Here is a 26,813-nt window from a genome sequence, read left to right on the forward strand (position 1 = left end):
GAAATGTGTTCAGCTGAAGAGCATTTCCCAGCCTCCCTTGCAGGTATGGGTGGTCATGTGAAACTATTATGACCTATGGAGTTTTAATAGAAGCTGCTGTGTAAGGCTTCTGGGAAAGCCCTTTAAAGGAGACACAGACTGTATGCCCTTTGCCCTTCCCAGACTTCCTCACCAGGAATACGATTGCAATGCCTGATGTAGTGGGACAATTCTGTCGCCATGAGGATGCAATACATGGTAAACCGGGAAAACAGGAAAGGTAGAAGGATTTCTTAGATTGCTGATGACATCTTGGAGTCTCCTAATGAGCCCTTAACTTCATGTTTTGTGAGAAAAATAAACTGCTAATTTGTTTGAGCTAATGTTTTGGAATTTGTGTTACTAGATGAACACAATTCCTAACCGAAATGTTTATATTAAGAGGAAGTGGGGTGGGGATGTGTAAGAGAGGTAATTCCTTTTTGATATATGTAGGGTATTAAAGATAATGTCTAAAGTTCATAAACCAAGGAATAGTAGTAAAAGCTCATTATGGAAAATATGAAAGTATATACCAGAGGAAATTCTACAAGTTGAAAGTGATTACTCCTAGAATGGAGTGGGATGGGGTAGGAATAGCTATTTTTCATTACATGTCTTTAGTATATCTGTACTTTGAACATGTATTACTTTGATAAAAATTAAACTAATTAAAAAGAAACAAAAAGATATTCTCTGGTTATTAACTCAATTTCCTGTCCTCAAATTCACTTCCTGTAAACTAGCAATATTTTATAATTATCTAGCCCATAGTTGACCAAAGAGTCAGAGTGAAGCTTTAGAGAAGTTAGACGCCTGATGGCCCATTCTGAACCCCAAGTGCAATGTCACCACCTCATGCGCATATGATCTGATCGGCATTTCTTCTCTCTCCCACCACAGATTTAACGTACTCAGAGTTTATGACTGATTTGCCATGTGTAGCGAGTAACACATATATGAGTCCTGATCCAAACTGTTTTCAACAAACCTTCTTCTAGATCTCCAGGAATGAAGATTCTACAACCCAGATGTCTTAATAATTCATTAGACTAATCAAAAACCCCATTTTCTTCTTACTCCTAATTGGCATCATTCTTGATTTAAATCCTTTTTTTGGGGAGGGGGCTTAAGTATGGCTAGGAATAGCTGGTTACTGTTCTTCATATTATTACCATTTTACTCTTTATCCTTATTCTTTTATCGCTCTGACTTTCCTTATATATGAAAATGATTTCTTACTTTTATCATATACGAAAAGGATTAGTCTCTCAAACCTTTAACATTTTAATGCCCGAAGCTGATTTTTAAATTAGACCTAAAGATTAAAAAGAATTAACTTTTGTGAATCAGATCTCAGTTTGTATATGTTAGAAACAAGCAAATCAGGCTGGTTCATTGATAATTACATGGACAGAAGGTGAACAGAAATTTTAATCAAAAGAAGCTTTGAACAGGACTTGAGCTCCTTGCTTGTAAAAAGACAATTCTTTATCCTTTAGATTCGCACTTCTCAGACGCACAGAATGATCGCTGAAATTGCTGTATTTTTTGCTGAGTGATGAAAACCCTCTCCCACTTCACATGTAATATCAATACTTGCTTTAAGATGGCTTTAAGATGGTAAAGATAAAAACTACTTAAGGATCATGGTTTACATGTCTCTTTCCTTTGCTAGACACAGATCAGGAGTATGTTTTACTCTTTTTTTAAGAGCCAAGGAAATAATATTTGCCCTTATTTCCTTATGACTAGACAGCTCACCATGAGCTCTTCCTCTGCTGGAAACCACTTATGAAAAGTCACACGTACTGAGGTAGGCTTCCCTATACTAGTCCCCTGATGCAAGCTAAACATATTGAGTTGTGGTAAGGAAACAAAAGCAGACGGTGAACACCAGTGCCTTAGCTTTCTCCATATTTATTAAAGAGTTCTAAATGTCTGAGAAACTGCATTCAAACGAGGCTTCATTGTACTTCTCCTTTAACTTACTAACTTACAAAAGGAAGGACTTAATATTGCCTATTTTATAAATAGTGTCGCTATTTGAAATCATCTTAATGGGAGTGATTCAGATAACATCATACAATGAACAAGATAACTATACTCTTATTCATAGCATTATCTATGTTGTATCAAAAAGACCTACTGAGGGGCTTCCCTGGTGGCGCCGTGGTGAAGAATCCGCCTGCCTATGCAGGGGACACGGGTTCGAGCCCTGGTCCGGGAAGATCCCACATGCCGCGGAGCCACTAAGCCCGTGCGCCACAACTGCTGAGCCTGCACTCTAGAGCCCGCGAGCCACAACTACTGAGCCGGCGAGCCACAACTACTGAAGCCCGCACGCCTAGAGCCCGTGCTCCACAACAAGAGAAGCCACTGCAATGAGAGGCCCGCGCACCGCAACGAAGAGTGGCCCCCGCTCGCCGCAACTAGAGAAAGCCCGTGCGCAGCAACGAACACCCGACGCAGCCAAAAATAAATAAAATAAAAATAAGTAAATTAAAAAAAAAAGAAAGACCTACTGATATTTCTCCGAAACTATATCTATGTGGGGAAAAGATCATTCTGTTACAGTCATCTTTAGAAACCAACCAACTGGTGATACTTATCTTCGACTGCAAACTAATCTAACCCAATTAAAGGAACTTAAAACGAGCTGATACACCACACACTAAGAGGTCTCAGTTAAACCTTAAATTAAAAAGTAGATACCTGCACTAGAGAGACATGCTATTTCACACAATAAAACCCACCAGGAGGTATTTATGCTGAGTAAAAAGGGAGGAAACGAAAGGATCCCGCATCTTTCATGGACCAGTGAGGCATCAGGTCCTCTTGAAGATACAGCCAGTTTATGGTTTGTATATGGGAAATTGGAACACATCTCTCTGACGCCAAAACCGGTGCTCTTTCCAGCACGATGCTGACACCTAGTCCAGATTCACCTCCCAAAGCATCTCACACTGCGCCTTCGAGTTTAAGCTAGGAGTTTACCATCACATTTGAAAACAAACTGAAGCACTTTCATGATTTGTATTTACCTTGAATGGTTCTCTAAATTTAGACTGTGTTCGCCTGATCATTTGTAGTTAGGGGGGATAAAATATATATGTCTATTGATAGGAGATTCCTCATGGAAAAAAATGTCGCTGTTTGTGCCATGAAGGGCAGGATGTGGATTTTAGGGCTATTTCTTTAGGACTGTGAATGAGGTTTCCCTTCTCCATTCAAAATTCTCCAATGGATTTCCCGATGGAATACATTCCTGTGATTCATTTCCACAGTTAGGAATGCAGTCCATGAAGTGTTTTTTTTTTTCCCCTCACTCAAAGCTAATTTGTACATTAATGCTTTAACCATTGATTTCATTAGCAACACATAGTATCTGTAGATCTCTGTGAATTGACTTTCATCACCCTCAGGGCATCCAAAGATCTCAAGTGTAAAGACAAGCGCCTCCTATAAGAAAAAGTTAAAGCAGAAACTAACACACCATTGTAAAGCAATTATACTCCAATAAAGATGTTAAAAAAAAAAAAAAGAAAAAGAGGCTGAGGGCTTGCACGCATTAACCTCGTGCTAACAAAACATGCACTGGTACGCCTTCCTTATGCTCGAACGGCCAATCACTCATCCAACAAGCATTTACTGAGTGCCTACTATGTGCCAGGCGGTGTTCCAGGCGGTGGAGGGGCAGGCAGACAGGTGCAGACAGGCTGAAGGCTGCCCTCATAAGCATGCCTGTCGGCGAAGGGAGACAGAGATCAGTCAACAAATAAATGTAAAGTGGGTCTGATGGTGATAGAGGTAAGGGGGCAGGGAGAACTGGTGGGGTTGGGAAGTTGATATTTCATAGGGTGATATTTGAGCAAAGTTCTAAGGAAGTGAGAGGAAGCAAGACTTTCAGCTTTGACGATGGATGCGGCAGTCATCCAGGCAGAGGGAACAGCGACTGCAGAAGCTCTGAGGTCAGGGCAAAGTCAAGGCAAGGAGCCTATGGTGGTTGCAGTGAGTAAGGGTGACAGCAGTAGGAGCTGGGGTCTCAGGAATGTGTCTGAATGTGTGTGTGTGTGTGTGTGTGTGTGTGTGTGTGTGTGTGCTGGGGGGCAGTGTCTGTAGGTCACGTCGGGTCTAGCAGATCACGGGAAGAGCTTTGGGTTTCCCATGGAGCAAGACGGGGAGGCGTGGAGGATTTGGAGAGGAGGAGTGACAATAGCCAATTGACATTTTAGAGTTCAGTGTGACTGCTGGGAGGACAGCAGCCTGTTAGGCAGAAGGAAAGTCGCTGACGAGGCTCTTGTGGTCACCCAGGTAAGAGATGGTGGCGGAAGTTACGACAGTGGAGGTGGGGAGGCCTGGCTAGATTTTGGATGGTGATTGTGAAGATAGAGCCAGTGTGACTTGCAGACAGAGTGAATGTATCAGACAAACAGAGGAGACTAGGATGACTTCCAAGTTCTCTGCTGGAACTGCTGGAAAAATGAAGTCCCCATCGACTGAGATGGGAACGCAGTCAGGGCAGCTGTTGGAAGGAGGGGCCACCTCTCTGCCTCAGTCTCCTGTGGGAGGGGGAGTCTGGAGGCAGTGGAAGATGGTCCAGAAAGAAAGCAGGTCCAGGGATATATGAACCAAGCCAAAATGTTTATGCTACACGTGGAAAAAAACCACTGCCCATAAGTACTTGGTTTATTAATCCCAATCAATACAGTGTAGCACACTGGCTAGGAGCACTGATTCTGAAAACAGCCTCAGTCCAAAGATCAACTCTGACACTTAATAACTGTGAATGTGGCCCATCTGCTTATTCTCGCTCAAAGTTATTGTGATTTGAATGAGGCGATTTGTTTACAGTTAATGTTATTTAACTTTTACTGAGTGCTTACTAGATGCCAAGTGCTTGTGAGCACGCTGAATTCTCCTTTGCCCCAGGAGAATAGGCACTCGTATTACTATCCCCACTTTCTGAGAGAAAACTGAGGCACAGAGAGGCAAAGTGTCTCACCAAGGTCACAAAGCTAAGAGGCCACAGATCCTGGTTTATGTGCTCGGGCTGACCAGCCCCTGAAAACACGCTCTTAATCACAGAACTATGAGAATGCAGCACATAGTAATCGCCCACAGATCGTGGCTTGCATTACGATGAGGTGACTACCGAAACAATGAAAACCCCCAATGGTCAGTTTGTACGACTCCACTTGTAATCATCATGTGGCTCGGTTTCTACCGGGCCTCACTGTCTCCAGCTGTATTTTGGGTACACAGCCTGTGTTCTTCTGTCCATGGAATGCACAGATATGCTGAAAGCTTTGCTGAGAAAATCAGAACAAAGCATTCATCATTTGAAAGTTCCCTTTAAAACCCTCCTGCACTGCTGGTGGGAATGTAAATTGGTACAGCCACTATGGAAAACAATATGGAGGTTCCTCAAAAACCTAAAAATAGAGCTACCATATGATCCAGCAATCCCACCCCTGGTCATATATCCAGAAAAGACAAAAACTCTAATTCAGAAAGATACATGCACCCCCATGTTCACAGCAGCACTACTTACAATAGCGAAGACATGGAAGCAACCTTAGCGCCCATCAACAGGTGAATGGATAAAGATGATGTGGTACATATATATAATGGATACTACTCGGCCATAAAAGAGAATGAAACAATCCCATTTGCAGCAATATGGACGGACCTAGAGATGATCATCCTAAGTGATGTAAGGCAGACAGAGAGAAACAAATATGATATGATATTACTTATATGTGGAATCTAAAAAATAATACAAATGAACCCATACACAAAACAGAAATAGACTCACAGACATAGAAAACAAACTTATGGTTACCTAAGGGGAAAGGGAGGGGAGGGATAAATTAGGAGTATGGGATTAACAGATACACACTACTATATATGAACTAGATAAGCAACAAGGATTTAGTGTATAACACAGGGAACAGCATTCAATACCTTGTAATTACCTATAATGGAAAATAATCTGGAAAAAAATATATATCTGAATTACTTTGCTGTATAACTGAAACTAACACAACACTGTAAAGCAACTATACTTCAATTAAAAAAAAAGTTCCCTTTAAAAACACCCAAGGCACAGGAGTCCTTAAGAGTCAGAAAACCCATCACAAGTGTGCAAATGTTGGTTTCTCACTGTCATTAATGACATTCAAGACTGTAACTTACTTGTGTGCTCCAGATATGGACTAGGAAACAATCGCTCAGATACACTGGCAAGTAGCTCCAGGGTAGGCAAAGACCTTCAGACGCTCTCAGAGTTTTGTCCTCTCTCCGAATCTTGGAGGTCTGGCTTCAGCCCCAAAGTGCTTGCAGATGGGCCTGTCCTGCACCTCTGCACCTTATTTCTTCCAATTATAGTTTCTAAAACCAGTTTTCATTTTATTGAGGGCATGTTTCCAGATGTGTTTTTAAATTAATCAGTGCTACTAATAAAAGACAACATGACCCCTGAAGCTGCTGGCAAATATATTCCATCACCAAACGTACTATTTTAAGGCTCATGTGTCTAAAAAAGCCTAAGTGGGCTATGCCATACCTATTTTTTCTTGTTGTGTATCTCGGGCAAGTCAAACCCTCTGAGCTTCAGTGTCCTTACTTGTACAATGAAAGCATGAGTTGTCTTGTCTGCCCACTGAAATCACCTGGAGGAGATTTAAAAGATACTGGTACTTGTCTTTCTCTTTCTGACTTACCTCACCTAGTATGATAATCTCTATTTGCAATCATGTTGCTGCAAATGGCATTATTTCATTCTTTTTTACGGCTGAGTAGTATTCCACTGTATTTATATGTACCACCTCTTCTTCATCCACTCATCTGTCGATGGACACTTAGGTTGTTGCCTTGTCTTGGTTATTGTGAATAGTGCTGCTATGAACATACAAGCACCATATGATACCACTTATATGTAGAATCTAAAATACAACACAAATGAACCTATCTAAGAAACAGAAACAGAATCAGGGACATAGAGAACAGACTGGTGGTTGCCAAGTGGGAGGGGGGTGGAGGAGGGACGGAGTGGGAGGTTGGGATTAGCAGATGTAAGCTTTTATATAGAGAATGGATAAACAACAAGGTCCTACTGTATAGCACAGAGAACTATATTCAGTATCCTATGATAAACCGTAATGGAAAAGAATATAAAGAAAAGAATGTATATATATGTTTAACTGAGTCACTTTGCTGTACAGCAGTAATTAACACAACATTGTAAATCAACTATACTTCAATTAAAAAAAAAAAAGATATTGGTGACTGGGTCCTACCCCCAGAGACCCTGATTTAATGGATCTGGGCTGGGCTTGGGCAGAGAGATTGTTAAAGAGCTCCCCTAGGTAATTAGAATGAGCAGTGGGGAACCAGAGGTCTGTCTAGATCAGTGGCTCTCAAATTCAAACAGGCATCAGAATCCCCTCGAGGGATTGTTAAAACACAATTACGGGACCCCGCCTCGCCTCAGAGTTTCTGATTCAGCAAGTCTGGGGTGGGGCCTGGAAATCTGCATTTCTGCCTAGTTCCCAGGTGGGGCCGATGCTTCTGCTTTGGGAACCACTTCTCTAGATCAGCCCCCTTCTCCAAATCCCCGCCCTCAGGCCAAATCCTACCCACCACCTGTTACTGGATGGTCTACCAGCTGAGGACGGTTTTTAACATTTTCAAATGGTTGAAAAGAAAATCAAAAGAATTCTATTTCCTGTCATGTGAAAAGTATATGAAATCCATATTCAGTGTCCATATATAAAGTTTTATTGGAAGGCAGCCACAAATCATTAAGCCAAGCTCGGGGCCTTGCGTGACTGCATTGCTACATACGAAGCCAGCCCTGAATGACATTGGCTACTGCAAGCTCCAAGCTTGATGTGTTTACCGTCTGAAGCAGATCAGAATATGCCACCCCCAAATATACCACTTTGGCATCAGGATTATTTTGGGCTGAAGGCAACTGAGAACCAACAGATGTAGGCAGAGTTCTCTGCCCACCTCTTATCTGTCTAAAATCAGGGCATAAACTTCCCTTTGAGTAAGGTCTCTCCCACCCCCCCCCCCCCCCACACCACCCCACCCCCCCCACCCCGCCCACACCCCCCGCCCCCAAGGAGAGAAGAGTGACTCTTATCATGGAAGACAGAGTGTTAACACCAAGATGAGTTTGCAGAAACAGACTGCACTAAAATAGCCCTTATCTTCTACGAGTCCCTCCACACCTCTCTCCTAGTCACTTCCTCACATTTTATTGTTCCTTGAAGCCCAAACCCTCTTTTCTTTGTGAAAAGGGTACATAAGCCCTCGAGTCTAACTGCTTCTTTGAGTTTTATTCCTTTTCTGTAAACTCCAGTGCACGTAAGTGTTGTTAACACTGTGTGTGCCTATCCTGTTAATCTGGCTTTTGTTAGTTTAATTCGCAGGCCCCAATGAATAAACCTAAGAGAGTACACAGGAAAAGTTTTTCCTTCCTGACACTCCTTACCCAAGAGATGGGAAAAGGTGAAGTTTGCAGGCTCTCAGTTCTACAGCACCCCTTTACCATACCTCAGTTTGTCATCAGAGATGATCAAAAGGCCCACTCCCGACTTTTCCTCGCAGCCTATGTCATACAACACGACCAAATAAAGGCCACTCCATCAGAGAGAGCATCTTGGAAACAGGATGACTTAAGTCAGGTCACCTCACAATAGAAAGATTGTGGACTTTTACGTGATCTTGTGTCCTTTCTGGTAACAAATACCCGTGAAACGACCACCAAAGATCCAGATGCAGCAGAAACCTCAGGCTAATACCCATCGTGTAGGCTAAACGAAGGCTCTTTCTAAAAAATGGTAGGCATGCTATGGCCAGGAAGAAGAGGGGGTCTGCTATTTCTTCTTAAATATCTGAAACCCGAAGTTATTTCATGGCATTTTAATTAAAAAAATCCCATATGTAAGAACCCTTTGGTGATAAAGAAGGCATGAAAACACATTCTACTGGAAATAAGCACATACGTTGTAAAACTTTCTTAAAAGCCCCTTCTCCTCCTGAATCATGCCCCTAATTAAATTTAAACCCAAGTAATATCATCCACAGTTAACTAATATGGTTTTATTTCTCCCTGTTTCTTTGAAAAGATGTGTATCTTTTCAGGTAACTATTCCCTTGACAAAGGTTGCTATGGATACATTTTTTTTTTTTAATTGAGCGCTGGTATTTTAAAGCCTGTGCAATGTAGTGAAGTCTACCTGGCCTGAGGGTTATACTAATTTAAGTGCCTGTCTTTAACGTTCACAATTTTATCTTAATACAGCTGCTCTGTGCCTTTGACATGTGGTGCTCAGGAGGGGCTGGAGATGGCATGGGAGTTCCTTAAGGAAAAGCCAGTAAGACAAATATCACACGACCCACCTAACTGCAGTTGAATAAGTGGATGTTTCACTTGCCTGGAATTTGTCTGTTCTCGGCACGTTTAATAATGAGTCACGCTATGCATTTGCAAGGCGCCCAGGGCCCAGGGCCACGTGATGACTTTCTGGGCCTAAATCCCTCGTCTTTGTTCAGACAGGCCCCTAATGCATCCCACAAAGCTGACCTAATGCTACTTCAGTGGGTCTCTTTTTCTTCCGCGGCTCAGCTTAAATGTGATTTTAGGAAGTCAATTGTCAGGCACGCAAATCGAGAGAAAAATATGCCACATTAAATCATGATGGTTTAATAAGGCTTTACTCATCGGCAAAAGACTTCTGGTTCTCTCCTTAGTTGAGGCAAGACAAAAAGCGGAACCTGCCACAGAGAAGGAATCTAGCACTTTCGCTGGCGTTCCACCTTTGTGGAAGCATTTAGTGAAATACGCCCCAATTTGCATACTGTGGCTGTCATTATTCTACCTGAAAATATAAGCAACTAGGTATCCTACTTTAGTCATGAACTTATTAGGTAAGGATCTCTACCATTATGATTACACTTGAGGGGAAATAGCAAACGTTTCTATGAATACAATGGCACCAAACATTCAGGAATGCTTCCTGGTACCTCAAGAATTTCTTTTCAGAGCAAAAGAAATCTTGAAACTTTCATCTGTTACTAAAAATAGAAATTAATAAAATACGTATTCATTTTCCTTCAAGCTCAATTGGTTTTCTTCTGTAATCTATAGAAAAGGAAGCACATGTAAGAAGACATATACTTAAATGACACCCTTTTCAATCAGACATGGAATCTTGCCCAAAAAAAAGTCTAGAATTAAAGAATTGCAGTGTTGAAATTCTCCAGATCATCTATACACTGATGACTTTGCCTGCCACAGAACTATTAATTTGGTATTTGTCAGGGCTGTAAAACTTTACATCTTTATGTAGTAACTTATTCTCATGGAAGTATACTAATTAGGGTGACATGCAACGATAACATAAAACCAGTTGCTTTCCATGGGCTGATGGGTGTCTACCACAATCGTGCCTTTGCTCAAGAAGACTGAAAGCAATTTCACATGAAGAAACTAGTTTCATTCTTCAATTAACAATTGAAATCAGTGCTTAGTTGTCCAAGATTAAATACAAAATACATTACAGGCACCGAAAGCATTTTTAATCCTTTGTCCTTAACTACAGATGCTCCTTTGTTTAATTTTTGGTTTGTTTTGTTAGATAAAGAAAAAAGACTTAAAGGAGAAAGACAGAGATTTAAAAAATAAAACAGAGGGAACAGCATGAAAGCAACTCTACAATGCTGGTAAAACGTGGGAGAATAGAAACCATGTGGAAGTGTGTATTGTGGAATAAAGTTTAAAAAAAAATCTTCAGAAATCTTCTTTGAAAAGACAGTAACAGAGGAAAAAACTGATGAAAAATTAGCCAGTGCCAGTAGGAAAGCCTTGCCCAGTTCTCTTTTACTTAAAAGAAAGAGAACAAGATGAAGAGTTTAAAAATAGAGAGAAAGGCAAAACAGTAGAGTTCCTCCTCTATACCGTCATTAATCAACTACTCCAGCAGCTGACCACCAGGGAGCTGCGCTGAGTGAGGACAATTCAAAGCAATGGAAGCCAAATCTGTCCTTACAGGTTGCCCCGTTGGGATTTGGACCCAGAGTGAAAGGAGGATAATGATCTCAGAGCAGCCTCTGGTGGCTGAATGTCAAAAGCTCAAGAAGTCAGAGGCCACCTTACTGGTGTTCTTGAGATTTTGTGCAAATGTAAGCTACTCACTAAACCACTTCAAGGCAGTAACCCAGAATTGACTTGGTGGAAATTGAAATTAATTCACTAGTCTCAAAGACTCTCACAGATGATGGGGAGACTAGATGCCGACAAATTGGGCTATTCTGACAAGAGGTAGAGTTTTCCTTATGTTTGCTCATCAACTAAATTAGGAGCTTGGGATTAACATACACACACGACTATATGCAAAACAGATAACCAACAAGGACCTACTGTATAGCACAGGGAAATCTACTCACTATTCTGTAATAACCTATATGGTTAAGGAATGTGAAAAAGAATGGATACACGTGTATGTATAACTGACTCACTTTGCTGTACACCTGAAAACTAACACAACATTGTAAATCAACTCTACCCCAATAAAATTTAAAAAAAATAAAGTGTTAAATACAAAATTACCTCCAACTTTCCTAGTATTTCAAATAAAGGATGGACCAGCGGTGACTGACACTCGAAATTTTAATTTTAATTTTAAGCAATGGATGTTTTTAAGTAATCCAAATATTTTCAATTCTTAAAAAGCTCTGTGTCTGTAGGAGGGAGGGAGTGAGTGAGTGTGTGCGCGCAGAGATCTGTCCATTAGAAACATTTGGGTGCATTTTCTTGTCACAACTGGAAAACATCTGTTTGGGACAGAGGCTCATAAATTCCATCTGGTAGGTTCCCATTGAGCTATCTCATCTGGGATGTTTCCAAGGGCCCCTTTTCAAAATCTTGAACCTTACAATGTCACCTGTGTCAACTGTCATGTCCCAAAGAGTGCTGCCATCTGTAGCATCCTGTTTCTGAGCACATCACATTTACACAGCAGGTTAGAAGGTTTTGTTCAAAAAGAGATGTTTTATGTTCTCAAAAAAGGCTTGAAGGTTTCCAACAGAGCTAAGGTGAATATTCAAACACATATTTTAAAACTGGTTTCAACAGGGGTCAGCTTTACTTACTGTTAGCAATAAACCAGCAGTTTCCCAGGGCAGTTAGAAGCCATGGAATTCTCGTAAGACTACGTCAACCTGACCAAAAACCCATGGCAAATTCTGTGCGTACAGTGTTGAAATTATAAAGCCCACTTATTGCTCATTCCCAAATAAGTATCCTAGTTCAATCAAATATCACCATATGAATGACCTGGGCTTGCCAAACCCAGGTAAGATGGTTCTTTGGACACAAGTTCACCCTCTTTTTAAGTCTGCTGGCTTTCCAAATAAAGTCTCTATTCCTGGCCCCCCACCCCCCAAAGAATGATCTGGGCTCCTAATTAGTGCCCCCAAATTAGACAACATCTGTTTAAAAGTACACGGAATTAATAGTAATGTACCAATGTTAATTTCTTAGTCCCGATGAATGTACCATGGCAATGTAAGATGTTAACATTAGGGGAAGCTAAAGACTTCCCTGGTGGTCCAGTGGTTAAGACTCCGTGTTCCCAAAGCAGGGGGCCTGGGTTCAATCCCTGGTCAGGGAACTAGATCCCGCATGTATGCCGCAACTAAGAGCCTGCATGCCGCAATTAAGAGTCTGCATGCTGCAACCTAAAAAAAAAAAGAAAAAAAAAAAAGATCCTGCATGCCCCAGTGAAAATCTGCACACGGCAACAAAGATCCCATGTGCCGCAACTAAGACCCAGCACAGCCTAATAAATAAATAAATATTTTTTTTAAAAATTAGAGGAATCTGGGTGAAGGGTATGTAGGAACTCTCTATGCTATCTTTGCAACTTTTCTGTAAATTTAAAAATGTTCTGAAATCAAAAGTTTATTCTTTAGAAAGTACAGAAATTAATATGGGTGAATACACTGAGGGGAAGTGGTAAAGGATGGCCAAAATTCTCTCACAGGAAACAGGATTACTAATAGGCAATCATTTATTGTTGTTTGTTATGTACCGGGCACTAAACTATATACCTTAACACTAAGTCATTAAAATGGTGCCCTTTAAGCACACTGATAAAGGAATACTGTTGCCTACTCTGATTAACAAGAGAACCAGTTCTTAAGGAAAAAATTCCAGACATGCGATGTTTAGATTTCAGGAGGAGAACCTTCCTTTATCCTTCCTCTCTGTTATCTCCCTGTTTTCTCCTTCCCTGGGGTTTTAGGCCCACTTCAAACCCTATCTTTATTCCTTCCCTCCATGACATTTCTTTGTGATTACTCATATGCTATTACTCAATTGTACGGAATAATTGAACGTCCAATTATTTCAATACTCAAATATTTGAATTTAGAGACAATAAAAACCAATACTCAAATATTTAAACTTGGAGATCTCTAATACATATTATTTTCCATACGAGAAAGCAAGGATGTTGTCAACGTGCTAACCCTAGTTAGAGCCAACCTCGGTCTGGTCACGAGGCCCCACTGTGAATTCTCTGGACTTGATGAGTTCCTCTTCAGCATTTGTCGAGTAACCTAATTAGTATCTCAGCTATTCTTAGCTCAGAACAGGGTCCGAAGTTCCCATGACAGTCACACAGCACAATTTTCAAGCGTGACACAAAAACATTATCCCCTCCCATACTCAGAAAGCGAAAGATGCACAGATTACAAGCGTCAGCAGTAGGTCTCCAAAGCCCAGTTTCCTTTTAGACCTCTCTTGCCTTCCTTGTAATTCCACTGAGACTCACTGTCTGTATCACTCATTTAACTATTGATTCTATTCTAGCTTGCATTACCTTCTCTGTTGTTATTATCATTATTGAAGGCAGACATCTCTTTTGAACTTCTTCCCAGACTTTACGGGTACGATTACATGGCATCTTGCTCTCAGGCTTTTTAACCACAGCAAGTATGGAGGTGAGGCAGTGCCACGTGGCTGAAAGCCCCAGGGAACAGGTAGTCAGGAGCGCTGCCTCCAATTCTTTCTGCCACCAGCAAGCTCTGTGCATCCCAGGGCAACCCGGTTCACTTCTCAGAGTCTCAAAGTCCTCAGGGGAGCAGCGAGGGGTTGGACTTCACTCAGATAAACCACTAGGGTTTACTGAGCACCGTACTGGACGCCTCTTGGGCACCATGTCATTCCTCTCATTGCCACCTCTTCCTCCAGCCCCTCTGCCATGGTGACCATTTCTACGTGGGCTTCAACCAGTTTCCCTTGGGTGTAACAGACGGTGTCTTGCCTCTGGGTGTACCAAGGGCCTCTCGATTCCTGCCTAAGGGCTTTGCTGACTGGGCGTGGGACTCCTGTATCTCAGATCTTCTGGATGCACAACCGGAAATACAGGGGCCACACAAGACTGCTGGGGCACAGGAGCCTCTTGTCCCACAGATGAGTTCTGAGACGCATTTGATAAGCTCCTCAAAACACTCCCTGGGATAAATCTCCTTTGCCCATGGGAGAAGCGAACTTGACAATGCCCTTGGCCCAGCCTTCCCACTATCTCTGTGACTCCCCCGTCGCACAGTGCTGCCCCCTGAGACCACTTCCCATACAGACTTCCCGCAAGGAGGCTGTGCTTCAGGATCCGCTCTGGGGGCTATCTAGGCTAAGACAACAGCCGACTCTATATCAGACACTGTCATCCTTTTCTGCTCTAAATTTGGATGGTTCTGCAATTACTTGCTGGAAGACTTCAGTTCTGCCCAGTGGTTCTTATAATAAGAACAGGCTGGGAAGAGGCTGAGTGGCCAGGATAACTGAAAATTACTTCCAGCTTTTTGCCTGACTTCGAGAGGCCACCGGGCATAAGGTTCTGGTACAGTCCCAGGGTGTATTTGGCTACATCACGTGGTGACCTAATATAAGTGGAAAGGAAATATAACAGAGAGTAATTTAAACAGAAATAGGCTAATGAGAAAGACCCAGAAACGGCTCTTCTTTCTTCCACTCCCTGATGTCAAGCAAAATGTTAAAGGAAGGACATTTCCACCTGCATTTCTGCTCAAAACGGAAGTTTTTAAGTTCAGGAGAAAATTTTCTAAAAAAATACATTTTTGCAAGTTGCCAGAAAATGAGAGAAGTATGTCATCTCTCCCTTTAGAACAGAACGAAGGGATATTAACCCTTGTTGCAAGGGGAGGGAGAGTAGTTTTGGTAAAGCAAGTTTGGAAAATAAGTTAAGCAGGCTCTCTCTTTTCTAGATGGCAAGTTTTCTCTGGACCTTGAAAATAATATATGTTGTGATTCTTTGAGAGGGAGACTCAGAAAGCAGCATTTCCCTAATTTATTTCTCCATAGGTCATTTTCCAGGACAACAAGGTGTGGAATAGGCTTAGAGAAATGAAAAGAAGCCTGTCTTTTTTGGCATGATTTGAACGTCTTCATTGGACAATGTAATAGGTAAATACTTGAGGCTTCTTCTCTATGATCTTGATATAATACTACTGGATAAGATGTACAAATGACCTGGGCTTTCTCTGGTGAATTAGGGTTTATACGGCATTGCCTCACCTTACCTGCACCCTTCAATCTAAACAACAATCTGGGAGGTAGGCAGAATAGGGATCCTTACTATTTAGTAGAGGAAATCAATGTTCAGCATTTGCCTACGTTTATTTTTTTTTTATTATTTTTTTTAATTTTTGGCTGTGATGGGTCTTCGTTGCTGTGTGTGGGCTTTCTCTAGTTGCAGCGAGTGGGGGCTGCTCTTCATTGCAGTGCGCAGGCTTCTCATTGCGGTGGCTTCTCTTGTTGTGGAGCACGGGCTCTAGGTGCATGGGCTTCAGTAGATGCAGCACGTGGGCTCAGTAGTTGCAGCACATGGGCCCCTAGAGCACGTGGGCTTCAGCAGTTGTGGCGCGTGGGCTCAACAGTTGTGGCTCGTGGGCTCAGGAGTTGTGGCTCGCAGGCTCAGTAGTTGTGGCGCACAGGCTTAGATGCTCCGCAGCATGTGGGATCTTCCCGGATCAGGGCTGGAACCCGTGTCCCCTGCATTGGCAGGCGGATTCTTAACCACTGCACCACCAGGGAAGCCCCTGCCTACATTTAAATGATAGAGGAGGCAGAACCAGGATATAAGGTCTACGTCTTCTCCTTCCTGATCCAGGATGCTAACCACCACCACACCTATACTGAGACATTTTTATTAGTTTGTTTGTTGAGCTTATCATTCTATAAAAGAGAAATCACTTTGTATTTTTACTAGTTATTTGGTCTTTTCCCAATAGTACTGCCAGAAAATGAAATATATGAGGTTGGGAAGGGTCAAAATCATCTCTGGAAAACTGTTAAGAGTATTATGTGTTCTCTTAGTTCAACTTCAAATGGCGAATTAAACTCTAGAAGTGTTGGTGTAAAAAAGTGCTACTGATTGGAACCAAGATGGCAGAGTAGAAAGACATGCTCTCACTCCCTCTTGCAAGAACACCAGAATCACAACTAACTGCTGGACAATCATCGACAGGAAGACACTGGAACTCACCAAAAAAGATACCCCACATCCAAAGACAAAGGAGAAGCTACAATGAGACGGTAGGAGGGGTGCAATCACAGTAAAATCAAATCCCATAACTGCTGGGTGGGTGACTCACAGACTGGAGAACACTTATACCACAGAAGTTCACCCACTGGAGCGCAGGTTCTGAGACCCACGTCAGGCTTCCCAACCTGGGGGTCCGGCAGCGGGAGGAGGAATTCCTAGAGAATCAGACTTTGAAGCCTAGTGGGATTTGATTGCAGGACTTGACAGGACTGGGGGAAACAGAGACTCCACTCTTGGAGGGCACACACAAAGTAGTGTGTGCATGGGGACCCAGGGGAAGGAGCAGTGACCCCAGGGGAGACTGAACCAGACCTCCCTGCTAGTGTTGGAGGGTCTCCTGCAGAGGCGGGGGGTGGCTGTGGTTCACCGTGGGGACAAGGACACTGGCAGCAGAAGTTCTGGGAAGTACTCCTTGGCATGAGCCCTCCCAGAGTCTGTCATTAGCCCCACCAAAGAGCCCAGGTAGGCTCCAGTGTTGGGTCGCCTCAGGCCAAACAACCAACAGGGAGGGAACCCAGCCCCACCCATCAGCAGTCAAGTGGGTTAACGTTTTACTGAGCTCTGCCCAACAGAGCAACACCCAGCTCTACCCACCACCAGTCCCTCCCATCAGGAAGCTTGCACAAGCCTCTTAGATAGCCTCATCCAACAGAGAGCAGACAGCAGAAGCAAGAAGAACTACAATCCTGCAGCCTGTGGAACAAAGACCACATTCACAAAAAGACAGACAAGATGAAAAGGGAGAGGGCTACGTACCAGATGAAGGAACAAGATAAAACCCCAGAAAAACAACTAAATGAAGTGCACAGAGGCAACCGTCCAGAAAAAGAATTCAGAATAATGATAGTGAAGATGATCCAGGACCTCGGAAAAAGAATGAAGGCAAAGATCAAGAAGATGCAAGAAATGTTTAACAAAGACCTAGAAGAATTAAAGAACAAACAAACAGAGATGAACAATACAATAACTGAAATGAAAACTACACTAGAAGGAATCAATAGGAACTAGAACGAAAAATCTTAAAATTTGTATGGAGACACAAAAGACCCCGAATAGCCAAAGCAGTCTAGAGGGAAAAAAACGGAGCTGGAGGAATCAGACTCCCTGACTTCAGACTATACTACAAAGCTACAGTAATCAAGACAATATGGTACTGGCACAAAAACAGAAACATAGATCAATGGAACAAGTTAGAAAGCCCAGAGATAAACCCACACACCTATGGTCAACTAATCTATGACAAAGGAGGCAAGGATATAAAACGGAGAAAAGACAGTCTCTTCAATAAGTGGTTGTGGGAAAACTGGACAGCTACATGTAAAAGGATGAAATTAGAACACTCCCTAACACCATACACAAAAATAAACTCAAAATGGATTCGAGACCTAAATGTAAGACCGGACACTACAAAACTCTTAGAGGAAGACATAGGAAGAACACTCTTTGACATAAATCACAGCAAGATCTTTTTTGATCCACCTCCTAGAGTAATGGAAATAAAAACAAAAATAAACAAATGGGACCTAATGAAACTTCAGAGCTTTTGCACAGCAAAGGAAACCATAAACAAGACGAAAAGACAACCCTCAGAATGGGAGAAAATATTTGTAAATGAATCAATGGACAAAGGATTAATCTCCAAAATATATAAACAGCTCCTGCAGCCTAATATTAAAAAAACAAACAACCCAATCCAAAAATGGGCAGAAGACCTAAATAGACATTTCTCCAAAGAAGACATACACATGGCCAAGAAGCAAATGAAAAGCTGCTCAACATTACTAATTATTAGAGAAATGCAAATCAAAACTACAATGAGGTATCACCTCACACCAGTTAGAATGGGCATCATCAGAAAATCTACAAACAACAAATGCTGGAGAGGGTGTGGAGAAAAGGGAACCCTCTTGCACTGTTGGTGGGAATGTAAATTGATACAGCCACTATGGAGAACAGTATGGAGGTTCCTTAAAAAACTAAAAATAGAATTACCATATGATCCAGCAATCCCACTACTGGGCATATACCCAGAGAAAACCATAATTCAAAAAGACACATGCACCCCAATGTTCACTGCAGCACTATTTACAACAGCCAGGTCATGGAAGCAACCTAAATGCCCATCGACAGACGAATGGATAAAGAAGCTGTGGTACACATATACAATGGAATATTACTCAGCCATAAAAAGGAACGAAATTGGGTCATTTGTTGAGACGTGGATGGATCTAGAGACTGTCATACAGAGTGAAGTAAGTCAGAAAGAGAAAAACAAATATCGTATATTAAGGCATATATGTGGAACCTAGAAAAATGGTACAGATGAACCGGTTTGCAGGGCAGAAATTGGGACACAGATGTAGAGAACAAACATATGGACACCAAGGGGGGAAAGCGGCAGGGGGATGGGGACGGTGGTGTGATGAATTGGGCGATTGGGATTGACATGGATACACTGATGTGTATAAAATAGATGACAAATAAGAACCTGCTGTTTAAAAAAATAAATAAATAAATAAATAAGATAAGTAAGTACTAGGGAGGTAATATACAACACGAGTAATATAATTAACACTGTTGTATGTTATATATGAAAGGTGTTAACAGAGTAAATCCTAAGAGTTCTCATTACAAGGAAAACATTTTTTCTTTTCTTTTTTTTTTACTTTAGATGATGGGATGTTCACTAAAATTACTTTGGCAATAATTCCATGATGTATGTAAGTCAAATAATTATGCTGCGTAACTTAAACTTAAAACTTGTATGTCAATTATATCTCAATAAAACTGGAAGGAAAAAAATTAAGTGATAACAAAAATTAAAAAAAAAAAAGTGCTACTTTTTTTTAGAAAACCCTAAACCCGAAAGGTAACAGATGATAAATTGGAAACGGATGAATCAAAGGCATTTAGTACCCATGTTACCAAAAAGAAACAGGTTATGATTTGGGGGGGGGCGGTGGTTGTAGGCTTAAGGAGGCATCTGATTCCATGTGTCCAAAGCATGTAGTGAACCTCAGCAGAACAATCCTGTCCCTTTGTGTAGGTAACTATGGAAACTACAGTCAGTGCCATTCAAATGTGGTCCTGGATGAAATCACTGAGCAGCAGAATGGTCTTATGTGCAGGTAAAAGAGAAGCAGAATTATCACAAATGACTCAGCCATGTTCTTCATTCCTCATTTTAGGGATCTCCTCCAATTGTCAAAAGTTACTTTTCCTTTCATCTTGTACACATCACTGTGTGCCTCTCATCTTTATGAAAAAGTATTGAACAAAATTCCTCAGTAATCTCCAGCCACAGGTTCTAACTATTCCAGTTATGTTTTATTTTTACCTTCACCTCTGGCAGAAAAATATGAGACTCCACTGCCATTAGCATTTCTAAGATTTCATACATGTACTTATGAGCAGCATAAAAAAAGATTTCTCTGAGGCTTTCCCTCTATTGTATACTTGAGCATATGCTTTTGTAGCTATGCTTTTGTTACAATGCCTCAATGACCATGTAACTTTGGGTAAGTCTCAAAACTGCTTCAGTTTTTTCACGTACCTCTAGGGTTAAGGTAAGAATTAAATACAACCAATCATTAAGTAGGGTACAAACATGAACTCTACTATTCTTTTCTTTTTTACGTAAGTGTAGTTGATTTAAAATATTGTGTTAGTTTCAGGTATGCAGCAAAGTGATTCAGATCAATCTATCTATCTATCTATCTATCTATCTCTATATCTATTCTTTTTCAGATTCTTTTCCCATATAGGTTATTACAAAATATTGAGTAGAGTTCCCTGTGCTATACAGTAGGTCCTTATTGTTTACGTATTTTATATATAGTAGTGTGTATATGTTGATCCCAAATTCCTAATTTATCCCTCCCCCCTACTATTCTTGAATATAGGACATTGTGCTACCCACTGGAGATTCAAAGCTCAATAAGAGGCTCTTTTCCCTTGACAAGTTGAAAACCAAAACCCAAAAACCAAGTAAGCAAGTACAATGTATCATAATACTGTGATCAATAGTCTATTGACTATTAAGCAATGATATGCATAGATATACACTAAACTGGCCATCAGAAAATTCACTTTCAGTCCTACCTCTACCCTTATCTAGCTGTGTAAGCTGGAAAAACCAGTTAACCTGTTTGGGACTCAGTTTATCCATCTGTAAAGTAAGGGTTGAATTAAATAATTTCCTAAGTCCTTTGATTCAAACCCATGCTCTAGCATTTCTCATTTTATCTCTCATTACTAATACTTATTAGAGGCAAGATTGTATCTGGAAGACACTTGTGGTTGACCATCCTATAGCCATTGCCCCTTAACCTTGGCTAACAGCACCCTCCCCCAAGTTTTGTCAGGTCTGGGGCAGCAATATCTTCAGGGAGGTGTGCTCTCCTCAACTCCAAGTGATGAGGTGGAACTCTCAAAGCCACAAAAAGGGGGGATGTGTGAAGAGTAACTCCACTTTCTGCCTTTGGATACGGGGGAGTGAGGAGGTGATGCCTGAAGCTAGGGCAACCATCTTCCAACCGCTTGCTGATGTAAGCCTACTCACTGAGGATGCAGAATGGAAAACTGAGACGCATCAGGATTCTTGATGACACTGTCATGCCAAGAAATTAATCAATCCTTGAACTGTGCTTGAATCTGTGTGTGAGAGATTTTTTAAAAAAAGAAGAAGAAAAACAGAAAACCTCTGCTGTTCAAGCCACCCAAAGTGCCCAACTAAAGACATGCAATCTGAAAAGCTGAGTTATGGTACTTTGAAATGTTCACTAACCACAAGCCAAATTTAATACTGTAAGAAAGAGAATTCATTTCAGACCAATAAGAGGATACGATGAGTGACTCAGAGAAAGAAAAACCCCTTAACAAATCTGATCTTCAATTTCCTCACCTGTAAAATAGAATCCCACGTATGTCTACGTCATTGAGATGGTAAGGGTATAGTAAGAATCCACTAATTATTGTTAACTGTTGTATTATACATGAGAAATCTGGCCCGGCAGACATTGCTATACGGCCACCAAATCGTGTTATATTTTGTTTTTCTTCCTGGACACGCAGGAAGGCAATTTTTCCCCCGTTTCCCACATGAATAGGTCTCGATCACATGACTGAATTCTGCGTTGTGGGAAAAAGTGATGCACTCCGCCTGTGGCCTGGCTCCTGTTAATATCCCACGTGATCTTCTGGCTGGCTCTTCCAGTGTCATATTACTGTTGAGTTTCAAGGCATGAGACCAAGTCTTCATATTGGCCACTAGATGGACATTGAGTAGTTTTATTTTATGAACATATCTAACAAGATTTACTTCAATTTACGATGATCTCCTTTCACTCATGTTTTCTATTTTCCATTTAAAAATGAAAGGCAAGTTAATCATTAAGAAAGCTAGCTCAAAATCTATATACAATTAAATATGGGGAAGTGGCTTTAAAAATATCAGATAAAGTTTGCAAAATCCATGGACAAATTCTTCCCAGGGAAGCAAAGCAGCTACCCCTCTAAGGAGGTGCATATAAGTGGTATTATTTATACCTAAACATCGACTAGGAAGAATGCCCGGAAAGAAAATGATGTCCTTAGGCACATACATTTTTTTTTTCCTTTTCTCAAGCACAGCCTAGACATCTTATCTTCTCCTGCAGCTTGTAACACACACTCTGCATTTCCACTCTGTCTGGCAGGGCTGGTTTTAAAGGAAGGTGTGGGCTTGTGAGAAAATGCCGAAGGAGAAATCCACCTCTCCTTGCAGTTGAATCACATTTACCACGAGATATGAGCAAGTAAATGTGTGTGCCTGCTAATGGCAACATAGTTTTCGTTTTATGAGTTGTATCATGTTTATAGCAACTTCTTCTTTTTGTAAGCAGGCACAATAACAGAATTACAATTTTTATCCATCTAAGTAAAAAAATGCCATGGAGATAATTTCTATATATGTTACCTAGAAGATAAAGAAGTCTCCAGCATTTCCCAAAGAACTCTAGCTGGCATTACAATTTTTTAATGTGAACCATGTAATGTGGAATACTATTAACATAGGAAATGATTTAAAATTTTTAGCTTAATGAAATGTAATGTACATTCTCATTCGAATTTGGTTTTGCATTTCACTTGAAACAGGGCTTAAATATGAATTTACTGATTTCGATACAGCTTGACTTTGAAAATAGTAATTTTTGAACACTTAACCCTAAAGGGTCTACCTCACTGGAAGACTGAAAAGAAACAGTCCTCTTCAGTAATAGTATGCACTTCATAACTTTTAAAAATATATATTAAAACTGATATATATTAAAATAAATATATATTAAAAGAAACAGAAAAATACAGAGACTGCATACATGTTTAAGATAAGATTATGAAAACAAAAGATGTCAAAGAAAGTTCACTGGAAACTAAACCCACGGTCACTAGGGAGTGAAACCTCTGGGTTGATAGGGATACTTTAGTGGAAAATTTTCAGAAGCACTATACTAGTTATTTGGTCAAGTCACTTATCTCCAGCTTGATTTTTGCCTCAAGAGTTTCACGTCTAAGTGAGTGTGCTTGAACACATCCAGGGACAGGAAACTCATCCCCTTCCTTGCAATCCCTTCTACAGTTGGGCAGCTCTACAAGTTAGAAGATATACTGACTGTCAGGGTAAGTAAATCTAGCTGCTACAACAAAAGACCCCCCAATTCTCTGTGGCTGGACACAGTAAGGATTTATTTCATGTTCGTATCACAGTCTAACATGGAGTTGCTGACCCCATTCCTCTCACGCACCCAGGCTGCTTCCAACCACCATCTTCTAGGGTCTCAGAATTTTCCCCTGGGTCTTCTGCGCCTGGCAGGCAGGCAGGCAGGCAAGGGAACAGAGAGCATGTGGAAGGTCTCGAAGGAGGCTCTAGAGGTCAGGCCTAGAAGTAGCGTACATCAATCTCACCCACGTTTTATTGGCCTGACACAGGCCAGTGATCCCACCTGACTTACAAGGGGGGCTAGGACATATAGCGTATCAGGGTCCCAAGGCTGGAGATGAGCTCACAGATCTCTGAGAGCACTAGCTGTGTCTGTTAAGGAAAGCTATCCTTCCATTGAGCTAAAGTGCTTCTTGCAGTAGCTTCTCCCTATAGGACCCAGCTTAACCTTGAGTCATATTGACTAAGTTTAATTCTGCTTTTGTACAACAGCCCTACAGATATTCAAAGATAGTCGTCATGCTTCTTGGTTCACTTTTGTTTTTGGGGCTACTCCTACAATTAGCCAACCTGTTCTCATATGGTCTGTTTTTATGTCCCCACATGATCTTTTGTTTTTCTTAGCTCCAGTTGTTCTATAGCTTGAGTACAAACTAAATGATACTGCAGTGCTTACTTCGGCAGCACATATACTAAAAACTGGAATGATACAGAGAAGATTAGCATGGCCCCTGTGCAAGGATGACAGGCAGATTTGTGAAGTGTTCTATATTTTTTACGTGGATGGACCTAGAGACTGTCATACAGAGTGAAGTACGTCAGAAAGGGAAAAACAAATATCGTATAATATTGCTTATATGTGGAATCTAGAAAAATGATACAAATATTTGCAAAGCAGAAATAGAGAAACAGATGTAGAGAACGGACGTATGGATACCAGGGGGAGAAGGGGGGAGTGGGATGGATTGGGAGATTGGGACTGACATATATACACTACTATGTATAAAATAGACAACTAATGAGAACCAACTGTATAGCACAGGGAACTCTACTCAGTGCTCTGTGGTGACCTAAATGGGAAGGAAATCTAAAAAAGAGGGGATATATGTACACGTATAGCTGATTCACTTTGCTGTACAGCAGAAACTAACACAACACTGTAAAGCAACTATACGCCAATAAAAATTAATAAAAAAATACTGCAATAGCGATCCCATGGCTGCCAAGCTACATTTCTTCCCTTTTGCACTTAGTTTAATGATAGAAGGACTGATACTCTATTCATTTCCCGTTGTTGGATTTGAATACTGTGACTAGCCTAATCCGAACACATTTGCTCCTATCTGTTCCATCTCTGGCTCTTTAAACATGTGACCATCCCTAAAAGCAAGTGAGCATTTTAGAGCCAACCATGAACACAGCCAGATGCTCAGACCAAAATCTTTGTAGTTATCCATGGTTTGTTTCTTTCTCTCAAATCTGACATCCAATTCATCGGGAAATTCTGTCAGTCTCACCTACAATCTGATGACCTCTCACCATATCCCACTGCTCTGGTCCAAGCCACCACCATCTTTTGATTGCATTCCTGCTGTAGCCTCCTAAGGCGTGCCTGCTTCTACCCTGCATTCGGCCCGCACTCCCTCCCCAGCCTATTTAAGGCTGTCATTCTTTTTTTTTTTAATTAATTAATTAATTTATTATTTATTTATGGCTGTGTTGGGTCTTCGTTTCTGTGCGAGGGCTTTCTCTAGTTGCGGCGAGCGGGGTCCACTCTTCATCGCGGTGCGTGGGGCTCTCACTGTCGCGGCCTCTCTTGTTGCGGAGCACAGCTCCAGACGCGCAGGCTCAGTAGTCATGGCTCACGGGCCTAGTTGCTCCGCAGCATGTGGGATCCTCCCAGACCAGGGCTCGAACCCGTGTCCCCTGCATTGGCAGGCAGATTCCCAACCACTGCATCACCAGGGAAGCCCCAAGGCTGTCATTCTTTTGAACTCCTCTGCTCAAAACTCTTCAATGGCTCCCATTTGCACACGAGTAAAAGCCAAAGTTCATGCAATACCTACAAGCCTCTAGAAGGTCATTGCCTGGCAATCCATGACACACACCTCATGCTCTCGTGTCAGGGCCTTTGCACTTGCTCTTCTCTCTGCCTGGGGTTCTCTCCCACAGGAGAACAGCATGATTTGCACTTCTTTCCGGTCTCTGCTCAACTGTTATCTTTTCCAACAGGTCTTCTAAGACACTTCATATGACAGGACAACCTTCTCACTCCTCTCTCTTTCTGGAGCTTTCTTTGTCTTCACAGCATCTCTCACTACCTGACATATTAGACACTCGTTGGTTTATTGTCTGTCTCTCTACATTAGAATATAAGCCGAATGAGGACAGGGACTTGTTTAATTGACTTCTGTAGCCTCAGCATTCAGAATAGAGCTGGATATATTTCTGGTGCTCAGTAAGATTTGCCGAGGGAGGCATGAACGCTTTACTGCCCTCAGCTTCCTGCTTCACCCCCAGCCTGCCAGGTCCCTTGGCTTCATGTGTTCTTTTCACAGTGAGGTTACCTCCTGTCCCTTGAATTTGTACTTCAAAGTATGAGCTGTTTTCCCAGCCTTATATATTACCCTTCAAATGTATAAATTAATGAATAAAATGTAAGCTTAATTAAGGCACTAACTAGTTTCAACTCTAAGTTAACTTAGGCAAGACCAATTCAGTAATTCTTGTGTTTTATTCCTGCCTTCTGACTTAGAAATCAACTCCTGTGCAATAACCAAAATTCTCTCTAAAACATATTTTCAGCACTAGGCATTGGTTTTTGTTTGTTTGTTTATAAATTTATTTATTTTTTATTTTATTTTATTTATTTTTGGCTGCGTTGGGTCTTCATTGCTGCGTGTGGGTTTTCTCTAGTTGCAGCGAGCCGGGGCTACTCTTCGTTGCGGTGCATGGGTTTCTCATTGTGGTGGCTTCTCTTGTTGCAGAGCACGGGCCGTAGGCGCACGGGCTTCAGTAGTTGTGGATCACGGGCTCTAGAGCGCAGGCTCAGTAGTTGTGGCGCACGGGCTTAGTTGCTCCGCGGCATGTGGGATCTTCCCGGACCAGGGCTCGAACTCGTGTCCCCTGCATTGGCAGGCGGATTCTTAACCACTGCACCACCAAGGAAGCCCGGCACTAGGCATTGCTAATGCAAAAATCAGCACAGCACATTTCTCGGAAAATATTTGCTCTTAACAATGGAAGATAAGGTCTATACCTGCCTTAACCTTTCTTTTATATCATTGACCAAAAAGGTAGAAATAGAAACCTACATTTCTTTAAAGAAAAAAAGGAAAACAGGGCTTCCCTGGTGGCGAATTCTACCAATATTTTAAGAGAACTGTCCTTTAGCTTCAATTAACCACACTCCTTAGTGAAGCATTATAAAGATCTGTGTATCATTTCTACGGTCA

At 41.5% G+C, this 26,813-nt stretch overlaps 1 protein-coding gene and 1 non-coding gene across 6 annotated transcripts in view; one reads left to right on the top strand and one right to left on the bottom strand.

Moving 5' to 3' along the window:
• MID1 (midline 1) overlaps window positions 1-26,813 on the bottom strand; it is a 376,348-nt gene that overhangs the window by 183,920 nt on the left and 165,615 nt on the right. The gene's annotated exons all lie outside the window — the stretch shown is intronic.
• On the top strand, window positions 24,027-24,134 carry LOC118889380. The gene has a single exon (XR_005018514.1). It is a non-coding gene; the product is annotated as a U6 spliceosomal RNA (small nuclear RNA).

Source organism: Balaenoptera musculus, chromosome X (genome assembly GCF_009873245.2).
Source record: "Balaenoptera musculus isolate JJ_BM4_2016_0621 chromosome X, mBalMus1.pri.v3, whole genome shotgun sequence".
NCBI classification, from domain to species: domain Eukaryota; kingdom Metazoa; phylum Chordata; class Mammalia; order Artiodactyla; family Balaenopteridae; genus Balaenoptera; species Balaenoptera musculus.